This window comes from Adiantum capillus-veneris, chromosome 28, assembly GCF_014529385.1.
Source record: "Adiantum capillus-veneris isolate H3 chromosome 28, ASM1452938v2, whole genome shotgun sequence".
In the NCBI taxonomy this organism is placed as follows: Eukaryota; Viridiplantae; Streptophyta; class Polypodiopsida; order Polypodiales; family Pteridaceae; genus Adiantum; species Adiantum capillus-veneris.
This window is the reverse complement of record NC_140958.1, coordinates 87,730,684-87,742,743: the sequence shown is the minus strand read 5'-3', so window position 1 is coordinate 87,742,743 and position 12,060 is coordinate 87,730,684.

Genomic DNA, 12,060 nt, shown 5'->3' with positions numbered 1-12,060 from the left:
AGTCCACCAGCGACTACTCGTCTACCTCAGGGGAAGAGAAGACCATCAACGATGGAAGCGACAGTAGCATCGAAGTAATGGGAGTCATTCTTATTTAGACCCAAACAGATTAACACAATCTGAAGAAACCTTGACAAACCAAGAGGGATCATCAGGTATGCAGTCCTTGGAGGATGCAGGTAAGCTACAAAAAAATGCTCTCAAATGAGTTAACCAATGAAGAAAGGAAGGAGTACGTCTCCATGTTAGGTAACTTCACTACTTTGTTCATTGATGGCTATGATAAGATCACAGGAATTACAGTAGTACAACACCACATAAAGCTCAAGGAAGGCAGTAAACCCGTAGTACAAAAGCTCAGAAGACTTGGAGTAATCCAACAAGAGGCATTGCTTAAAGAAGTGAGAAGTTTGCTACAAGCAGGTTTCATCTATCCTGTTGAAGACTCAGAATGGGTCTCTCCAGTAGAAGTCACACCAAAAAAAATGGTAAGTGGAGAGTCTATGTGGATTATAAACCTCTCGATGCAACCACGAAGAGGGACCACTTTCCCCTCCCATTCCAGGATGAAATACTCAATGAAGTGGCAGGTCACGAACGCTACACAGTATGCGATGGCTACTCAGGATACTTCCAGATTAGCATTGCGGAGGAGGATCAGAAGAAGACAACCTTCATCACACCTTGGGGATGTTTTGCCTACAGAGTGATGCCGTTTGGCCTCACTAACGCCCCGGCCACGTTTCAACGCTATGTAACTTTTGTTTTCCAACCCTACTTTGGAACATCAATACGGGTTTTCATAGATGATTTTTGCATTTATAGCTCACGAGCCCTTCATTTAAACAAAGTCTATGATGGCTTAACCAGGCTGCAAACCTTGGGTGGCCAACTCAACGTGGACAAGTGTCACATTGGTGAGAGCAAAGTAACTCTCCTTGGTCATGTAATTTCAGCAAAAGGAATTGAGGCTGACCCTAGCAAGATTCAGGCTTTGGTATCTTTATCATCACCCACCACCGCCAACCAAATGGTTTCTTTCCTTCAGAAGGTAAGATACTTAAGCAGGTTCATTCACCTGCTATCTCAAGTGGTCCTTCCCCTACAACAACTCACCCAGAGGGATGTCTTCTCATGGAGTGAAGAGAACGAGCAGCAGTTTACTGAGGTGAAGCAAATCCTAGCTAAGCTTCCCACTATTTCACCTCCTAAGTGGGACGAGCCATTTTATGTGAACCCTAGTGTGGGAAATGATACACTAGGAGCAGTACTAATGCAAAAGGACCCCAAAACTTCTTTCATGCATCTTATTTACTTCTCTAGTCGGGTCATGACCCCATCAGAAAAAGGATTTACCAAAGTAGAACACATGGTTCTGGCACTAATGTTTGCTACCACAAAGTTCCGCTCATATCTTCTGCCTAGACCCTTTGTAATCCCGACAATGGAGGAGGTTTTCCCATATGTAATGCGACACATGGATGTCTCATCTAGGATCTCAAAGTGGTTAATTAGACTACAAGAGTTTGACTACACCATGCAAGTAGAAAACTCCACCATGGCTAGTTTAGCGGGAATTCTCACTCATCGCCATTATGAGAAGAAGTTGAAGGTCAACATGGAAGCAAAAGGAAGGAACACCAACGATAGAAAGTCCTAAGCTAGAGAAAGCTCACTCTCTTTTCTTTGACGGAGCATACAAGAGAACAATGGATCAGTCTGCAGTAGGCATGGTCATTTTCAATGAACAACAAGAAAGAGTATTCTCCATGGGGCAGTTATTACACTCCCACTCCAACAATGAAGCAGAATATGCAGCCCTAATCCTTGGGTTGGAACAATGTATTTCACAAAGAATTCAGCGCCTAAATGTGTTCGGCGACGCCTTGCTTTTGATAAGGCAGATAAATGGCACCTGGGAGTCCAAAAATCAGGTTGTACTTGGTCAACTTCGCCAAGTTAAGGACCTTCTAAAGAAATTTGAAGCAGTGAAACTCTTCCATGTCCCCAGAGTAGAAAATCAAGAGGCAGATGCGCTAGCTAAAGAAAGAATACAAGATGTTCCCGTAGGAGCAATCAAGTTAAAACTACCCCTCTTCCAAGGTAGTGATGCTATGCCTGATATCATCAGTTTTCTAGATACAGGAGAGTGTCCAGCAGGACACACCAAAGGCCAAAAATAATGGCTGGTAAGGAAGGCTACTAGGTACCGCCTTATAGACGACCACTTGTATTGTAAGGGCAAAGATCAAATTCTCAGGCGGGTGCCAACCTCCAGTGAAATCACAGAGGTAATCTCAAGTTGCCATGATGGCGTCTGCGGCGGTCATTTTTCTCTAGATATCATCAGTAGGAAGATTCTACAAGCAGGATACTTTTGTCCTAGTTTGAACAGGGATGTACACCATTGGTGTAAAACATGTAAGGCTTGTCAAGTGGCCAGTGATCGCACGTTAACCTATGAGCCACAAACCCCTATCATTTCATATGGTCCTTTTGAGAAATGGGGAATAGATGCAATCGGTCCTTTACCAAGGGCCCAATCAGGTAAATTGTACATCATAGTGGGTGTAGACTACATGACTCGATGGGCAGAAGCAGCGGCCACTACCCGCATTACAGCCCAAGAGGTGGCAAAGTTCATTTTTGAGCATATCGTTTGCCGTTTTGGCACTCCTCTTGAGATAATATCAGATAGAGGACCAGGATTCGGAGGTGATTTGGTGGGAGAACTGATGAAGAAGCTAGGCATCACACGTCGGCATTCCACACCATACTATCCACAATGCAATGGTCTAGTAGAGAAGGTAAATGGAATGATTTGCAAAATCATCACAAAATAGGTGAACAACCACACAGGGGACTGGGATAAACATCTCATGGCAGCTCTTTGGGCCTACAAAAAAACGTTCCGAACATCACTAGGTTTCACTCCTTTCCATCTAGTTTATGGGAAGGAGGCAATTCTACCCATTGAGGTACAAATAGCCAGCTTACGAGTTTTGGCTAGCCAGACACATCGTCCAATTGTAAAGCTCCGAAACCACATCTTGGATCTGAAGAGACTCCAACTGGATAGGGAAGAAGCAATCAGTCACTATGCAGCACAGGTAGAACGACGTCGGCTCACTTTCAATCAAGGGCTTAAAGAAAAAGGACTGGAAAAAGGCATGTTAGTACTGCGATACGACAACGGATTTGACACTAGAAAGGATAAGAAATTTCAACCCAGATGGGAAGGGCCATTCATCATCAAGAAACGCTATGACGACGGCAGCTATAAGCTGATGGAAGTAGATGGGAGAATTCACAAGACTAGGGTCAATGGATGGAGACTGAAAAGGTATTTTCTTAGGTTTGACCCAGAATTCGTGCTAGACATTCCAGAAGAGGGAGAACCCTCTAACTCTACAACTGAAGAAGCAAAAGAAGGGCTAGAAGCATGAGTGCCTCTAGGCAAAGGGAGAGGTCTAATGATAGCCGACTTTCAAAAATCAAAGAAAAAAAAGGAAAAAACACATTCCCCCCCCCCCGCCGACGGGCATTGGATGAAATAACACCCCCTCTCTCTCTCTCCCTCATTCTCCCTACATACACCCCCCGGCCAGGCGGAAGCTTTGAAGAACCCCCCCCCCCCGACCCCTCTCTCGTGCTCCCTCGGTGTGAGTCGCATGGAAAACCCCTCCCTCCGCTCTCCGTATTCTTACACTCACCCTTTACATTCCCCCCTCACGTTTCCCCCCCCCCCCCCTACTCTCATTACCCCCCCCTTTGGCCCTCCAATATTCCTTCCCCGACCCTTCCTCCCTCTTCCCCACCCGCTCACCTCACCCTCCCCTTGGCCTCATTCCCCCCCCCTCTTGGCCCGCTGATATATTCCCTCACTCCCACCCATTGACTTGCTTCCCTCCCCTCGTCCTCAAGCTCCCATGCAAGACAGTAGAACCCCCCCCCCCCCTCCTCTCTCTCTCACCCACACATCTCCCCTACCCCACTCCAAAGCCTCACCCCTCCCTCTCCCTCACACTCTATCTCTCTCTGTCTCTCTTATCCACACACCTCACCCCTCCCTCTCCCTCACAATCTCTCTCTCAGCCCAGCGCGGACACCGCCCTCTCTCTCACTTTGGTGCTTAGGGGAGGAAAATTAACTCTCTCTCTCTCTCTCTCTCTCTCTCTCTCTCTCTCTCTCTCTCTCTCTCTCTCTCTCTCTCTCTCTCTCTCTCTCTCTCTCTCCTTCGCACGGGCAGCGGCAATAGAGCCTCTCTCTCTCTCTCTCTCTAACCATACACACACGCACGCACACACACACACACACACACACACACACCATCACACCCCCCCCTCTTCCCTTTGGTGCTGTACGCTCAGTCCGCAGGACCACCCTCTCTCTCCCAGGGCGCTCACGCATCGCAGCAGACCATCCATACACACACACACCATAGCTACACTCTCTCTCTCTCTCTCTCTCTCTCTCTCTCTCTCTCTCTCTCTCTCTCTACCCCTACCCCATTCCCCCCCCCCTCCGCCTCGCGCAGTAGAAAGCAGGCCGCCGGCCATCCGCCACCAACAAAAAAAAAACAAAAACAAGAAAACTATATATATATATTATATATATATAAAGCCCCCCTTCCCACGCACGTTTTTTGCGCACACACATACATATAAATACACACACATCCACCCTCATGCACAAATACATACACACACACACACACACGCATATACGCACCGCACCACAAATACAAAGGAGGAAAAATGACTACGACATCGACGAATAAAGAAGAAGGATCCAAAGCACGTGCCGCCAACAACAAAAAGAGAAAATGCGCCGAAGGCATGCCTCAGCCAACTCCAAAAAGAAGTACGCTCGACATCGACGCACTGGCAGCACACCATTCGCCGGGCAACATGCAACCACGATGCCATCTCAGTAATTTATAGGTTATTTTCATCATTATCTTCAGTTTTCACCTGAGCCATTGTAAATTTCTATTTTTGTAAATATCCTCTCTCTAGGTGATGGTCACAAAGGCCCACCTAGAGATTAACATCTTTTAATAACCTCCCAAAACAAAGCAAGGGTCAACCACACCAGGCCCACCACTTGCTTTGTCTCCCCGATTAAGCTTACCCTAACCACACTGGGATTACCATAATCCAAGCAGCCAACACCTATAAATTGGCACTGAGAGGCCACTATCGGGGGGGGGGGGGGCAATTCATGAAGAGCCAAGCATTTGGTAGAGTGTAGTGGGAAGGATTGACACTATCACCATCACGGGGAGGGGGCTTGTGTGTTGGGTTTGCCTTGGGAATTGCACCATGCATAGGGAACCACATCCATCTGTCAACTCCAATGGTCGATGCACACACGTATGCACGCTCTTGGTAGTAAGTATTCACAAGCATTGAGTCATCTTAGAGAACGCACCAAGTAGGTTGCACCACCTCCTCTCCCTACCTCTCTACCACCACGGCATGCCACTAATATTGCAGAAATAATTCACCCTCACACCCCCGAGGGTTTTCATCATTTGCAAATCTCTCTCTCTCTCTCTCTCTCTCTCTGTGTGTGTGTGTGTGTGTGTGTGTGTGTGTGTGTGTGTGTGTGTGTGTGTGTGTGTGTGTGTGTGTGTGTGTGTGTGTAAGTTTGCGGTGTTCATATCATCGTGTTTTGCATCCTCGCCGCTCAAAGCTAGGTGGTGCCCCCTGTTCACTTTATTGTGGTAGGCTCGAGGCGCGCCATTCGGCCCCCGGTGTTTTAGAGGCCGTCGGGGTTCGGGGTCCGCTTTGCGTCCGTCAGTGCTACGAGCTCGATTTTAGTGTAAATATAGACAAACATTTGAAGCATCTAAATTTTATGAAGCCAGTGATTTAGTGTAAATACTCGGAAATGCTTCAAATAAATTTTTTATGTAAACGCCATTTTGTGGGAATCTACTCTCCTAGAGCTCTAGCCTTTGCTTTATTTAATGCAAAGACTTCCATTTCCATTTTTGAGGAGTGAACCTGGTTGATAAAAGGGGCAAACATGCAAAGATCTTGGGCTAGCACATGTGGAGCTGTAGCTTTGGCCAACACGTGTGGACCAACATTACAATAACAATACTCATGCTTGAAAATATTAATGAGAAGATTATTGGACTTCATGGGCCTGCCCGAGGATGTGGGTTGTGGAAGAGGGAACTTGTCTACTATGATGGGAGGTTGAATGGATTCATATTGCAAGGTAAGAATGCGGTAGCACACATGCAGACACCCATCCTACTCCCTAGTGGGAAACGCGGAACAGATCCTAGTTAATTTTGGGCGGAATCCAAAGATGGAAAGCATAAGTTAGATGAAGGTAAAAGTTAACCAACGACTTCAACAAGAGGATATCATTGGCTAGTAGCACATAAGCAAAGCTAGTGAGAAAATATATATTGGTGTTCTAATGTTTTCATTGTTAGTATTTGTGGTTTAGTTCAAAAGTGGGTGACTTATGTCGTGACATTGTAGAGTTCACTCGATGTACCTATGATGATTTCCAAAAATGAGACAACTGGTGTTTGATGTATGTACCATGAAAACACATGTATAATGTGTATTTTTGTGTCATTGAGTTGGAATTTGTAGCTCATCATTTGTGCATCATATTGCACTAGTAACAGCAAAGTTGTTCCAAGGACTAGGTGGGGCAAGAATTTCAACATAGGATCGACTTAATGAGCTAACATTTTCAATACTCAATGGGTTGATACTGATAGCCGTTTTTCGGCTCTCTGTAATTGCCATAGTGAGTTATCTCACCCTACCAAAATCACCCAAACACTGTGGCTATCCCTACCATTTCACTGTACATAGGCGTGTGTGAGTCACGGGACTTTTCTCATATCTTCTTAAAAAACCCTCAATTAGCTAGTCATTGGGCTAGTTGAGCCAAAAAAATAAAAAAAAATAAAAAAAAATAAGTATATTATGGCCCATGCGTATGTAAATATTTCTTTGTATATAGGGCCTAAATAAAAGATTTTTTTCATAATTATTTTGATATTTATTTAAATATTTCTACCGAGGTGTGTGTTATTTATGCTCTGTACATTGCCTCACCATTACCACAATTTTTCTTACCATTTTTCATACTCTTTATTCCATATAAAAATATTTTCATGTAAGCTTCTCTTATTTTTGGTGTAACTCCATCCCAACAAAAATCCAAAAAAACTAGTTCTATTTATGTGTATATTTTTTTCACTATTGTGATTTTTTCCTTCCTACATATATTCTCTATTACTCTCATAAATTAGACCACCAAAAATATTCATCTTTTTATGCTAGACTTATAATGAGAGAAATTTATTTTGACCCCTTTATATTTTTCCACCTATATTATTTATATTTGACATGTACATATTTTTTAGACCCCTCAATATTTGATTTTCTTAGTTGTACTATTCACTTATATCATGATCTCAACAATATCTTCAATTATAGACCTACCAAATAAGGTCAAGGGTAGGTGGCATGCATACATGCACTATGGAGGGCTCACTCTTGGAGATATTCAAAAGAATCATCCAAAGAAGAACCCCACAAGGACCTTGTGTAGTGGAAAAAAACGGTCTGTTTTGCTGAATTTTAAAAGTTCACTTGCTCTCTGAATTTGAAAAGGTGATACAAACAAAAGTTGTAGCTCGTGGGCTGAACTTTTGCCTCAAATTTTTTCATATTTTTTTGAGCTACGAGCTGTGAGCTATGATTTTATTAGTGGACCCCAGTTTTCCCATGCTATGCAGCCACACTCTCTCTTCCACTTTATCATTTTCCTCTTTCACACACACTTCTCCACTCATCATCCCCACCTCTCTCACCACTCCTCTCTGCACCCTACTCACCTTCTCCTCAACCTTGAAGAATAAGAGAAACCATGGTGAACTCATACCTCCCACACACAACTCCATTCCAAAATTGACCACCTAGCTAGTCTCATTTTTCCTCCTCCAAATTACCCATATCTATCAAAAAAACCACAAAATTCAGCCTCTTCTCTTAAAAGACAGCATCATGGTGATTGATTACTCAGCTTCAATTACCTTGTCTCTCAAGGAAGGTCAAGAGTGGAGAAAAATGTACCGTCAAAGCTAGTGGACCGTCAACAAGCGTCAAAATTGGCCCTACTCAAGACACTTGGAGCATCAACCTTGTAAGAAATCCACCTTTTCTTACATCTTAAGAGTTTTTCTTCCTTATTTGTATCCTACATGGATACTCCCATTGTAAATATCCAATTCCATTTGTAAATTAATACTAACTCTACTAACACTAACCCACTATGAAAAGTCCTATCACCTCCATTTCTCTCCTCTCTCTTTCCCCACCAACTTCTTGATAATTCCAAGCAAAAGAAATTAGATAAATTGCTGAAAATCTAGCCCAACCATGGTTAGAGGAGTAACCCTAGCCTTCAAAATTGCTATAAAAGGAGGGTGTAGCTAGCACAAAAGGGGGGAGCCATAAGCAAGAGCACTATGCTATAGCTTGAGAAGCCAAGCTCAACCTCTCTAGAAGGAGCTCTTGAGTGGAAGCTCATTGTCTTATGTATGTGCACGTGTTGTAATAGGGGATTAGCAAGGGAACTCTATGCCATTGTAAGAGAGAGAGTGATCATTTAATTGAGAGTAGGAAATCTATCATTTCTCCTACTAGTGTAAGCCCAACATTTGCTGAATCAAGGAGGGTGGATTTGGACTAAGCTTGGATACTTTGTCTCCCTTCCAACGTGAAGTAATGGACAACAATGATGCGTAAGTGTCTTGGTGTTTTTTTGTTAAAGTTCTTGATAGCTTGTCTCTGGTGTTGTCATCAATCTCGCCATAAATCCCGCTCTCTCTCTCTCTCTCTCTCTCTCTCTCTCTCTCTCTCTCTCTCTCTGTTTCTCTCTCTCTCTCTCGTGTTTTAGTGTGTGAGAGTGTTCCATTGGTGTTAGGGTTAGTGTAAATTCCTTGCTTATTTGTGGGTTACTCAAACGATTCTCCTCTTTTGCGTCCTAGTTCGCTCTTAAACTAAGTGGTGCCCCTTGTGTAGTTGGGATTTGGCTGTGGGTTTGTTGTTTTGGTTTGTGTTGTGTTGTGCCCCAGCCCCATTGAGCAGCACGGGAGCCTTGAAGGGTGTCTAGAGGTTGCTCTTCTTGTTGCCCGCCCCGAACTGCCTCAAATTGGTGCCCCCACGGAGGACAGGCTTTTGTATGTTCTGTGAAGTCTCAACCTTTAGCATAATCAAGTAGCTTGCATGAATCACGAGAATTTGTATGATCCCTTCATTACCATTGCAAGGCAAAAGGTACACATAATTGTTAGTACTAAGTTGCAATTTCAGCGAGTAATTCGTAGAATTTTAGGTCCTCTTAGGTTGGTAGAGATAAACGCATCAGTAAATCCTTTTATTTTGCCTCTCATTAGGTACGACCTTAGTTTGCACGTCTATATTTTTGTTTTGTTTTAAGAATTAGGTCATGCATAGACCATGGATAATGGCCCAGGAATACAGGTTTTTCCCTTTCATTTCACTCCACACATTAGAGTAAACATTGCAATTAGTAGAAAAATCCATTTTCAACAACGTATGGTATTCATGTTTGGTGCCCAAAGAGCAGGAGAAATTCTCGCGTCACCAAACCCTGTCATTCTACCTCTTATTGATTATCATAGGTCATTTGATGTGAATATTTTTATTTTGTTGTAGAATAGATTGCAATTTAGAAAATATTATTGTGTAAATCTTTTAAAGAAAGAAAAAACAAAAACGCGTCACTTTGAAATCAATTCAATGGAGAGCCAACGCCAAATGTCTGGATATCCTCTTTTCTTTGGAGAGCCTGGAGAGGATGCTGAATTATTTTTAGCGAATTTCAAGATGTCTTGCCGTATCAAGAGGATAATAACTGATCAAGAATGTGTAGAAATGTTTGAGGTGGTCCTTAGGAAAGATACTAGCACTTGGTTTGACTCTTTGCCTGAGGAAGTTAAGGGGAATTACACAGAAGTTTTGAATCGTTTCAAGAAATACTTCTTTGATCCCCAAAACACTCAAAAATTATGGCAAGACATTGTTTCTCATAAGCAAAAAGACTTAGATGACTACTACTTGTACAAGCAAGAGTTTCTACGTCTTTGGGCTCTATGGATACGAAATGTTGCTAACCCTGGTGATGGTGCAGAATTTCTAAAGAAGGAGAGGTTCATAGCCCGGACTCTTTCCTGAACTTAAGGTAAAAGTTGAGGCGGGTGCACCTGCTACCTTTGATGCAGCTGAAACTAGGGCTGCTGAGAAATATAGGAAACTCAAGTGCTTAAGGGGAAAGGTTCCAATAGAAGGTCTTAGACCCAAAGGTAAGTCACAAGCATCAACATCGAGGAAGCTTCCTGAGGTAACGGCGGAAGTAATTGAGAAGTTAAACGAATCTTTAAGCAGTCTGTCAATTCACCTTGCACAAGCTGTAGGTCCAAAGGGACAAGCAAAGAAGTTTGAAGAGCGAGATCCACGAACTAGGAGAGTCTTGCAATGTTGGAATTGCGGAGAGTCTGGACATGGGATGTATAATTGTCCTTGGCCCCGTGGAGAGCCAGGGGGACCTAACTTGAATTACCCAGTGATGAATGCAGGAGAAGGAGCTGGTCAACAACCAAGGCTTCTACAAAGGCCAAATGGACCAAGACCACCTCCACAAGGGGTAGAAGGAGTTCCACCTTTGCCAGATCCAAATGTGCATGTGGTAGAGGTGACAAATTCAAATGAGGTTGACATGGAAGCCAATGGCATTAAGCGTGGCCGAGGGAAAGGTAAAGAGAAAGAAGGAGTCAAATCACAGAGTGACCATGGACAAGGCAAAAAGGCAAAGGAGACCAAGGAAACCAAGAGGACTCGACGTCGTATCAACCTCCAAGACTTCCCTCTTGGACATGGTATGGCTCCATACAACTTGTTGGAAGACATGAGAGGTAAGGGTCCTGATATTTCATGGTCTCAATTTCTTGCATTATGTCCACAAGTAAGGAGGGATTTAACAAGGGCAATTAGCACTAGGAGAAAGGTAAAAGAGAGTGTGCCTGTTGTAAAAATTGCACAAGCTGAAATGAATGAGGACATTACACCGGTGCTAGACTGTTACATCAAAGGAAGATTGGTTAGGAAAGGTCTAGTGGATGGGGGTGCAGAAATTTGCATTATGACAGAGGGACTCATGCAAAGACTAGGCATGCACATCCATGAGACACCTGAAATCAAAGTCAAGATGGCAAACAATAGCAAGGCTAGGTGTGTAGGCATTTGTAAAAATGTATTTGTAGAGGCCTTTGGCATTAAGAAAGCGGTGGATTTTTATGTTATGTCGACCAAGGGAAGTGGTTATCCATTTATCCTAGGAAGACCATGGCTAATGAAAATGTGAGCTTTGCAGGATTGGGAGAGTGGGAAATTAATTTGCAGGAATGACAATCATAAGAAGGTTGTCTTTGACATGAAGGAGAAATTCCAAGAGGAGCTCCATGAAGAATCATCTCAAAGTGAGACGGAAGAAGGTTGGACCGATAGCACTTCAGAAGAAGAAAGTAGCGGCAGCATTACTGAAGAGGAGTCTTCCATCGAAGTCATGGGGGTAAGGTTTAAGCCAAGAAACCAAGAGACCTCTTGTCAAGGCTTGGAGGAGGTAGGTCCTCAAGAGAACGAAGGTGTTCAAGATGAAGGGATGTTGGAAGGTATGCTATCAACAACACTTACAAAGGATGAAAGAGAGGAGTTCAAATGTGTGCTAAGGAAGTTTCCTATGCTTTTTGCTAAAGACTACACCGATGTGCGTGGAGTAGATGCTGTTCAACACAAAATTGAGTTGAAGCCAGAGGCCACACCTAAGGCTCAGAAGCTACGAAGGCTAGGAGTCATCAAGGAGCAGGCTTTACTCAAGGAGGTAAGAAAGCTTCTAGCAGCTGGTTTCATTTATCCAGTGGAGAATTCAGAGTGGGTCTCTCCCGTTGTTGTCACTCCTAAGAAAAACGGCAAGTGGAGGGTGTGTGTGGATTAT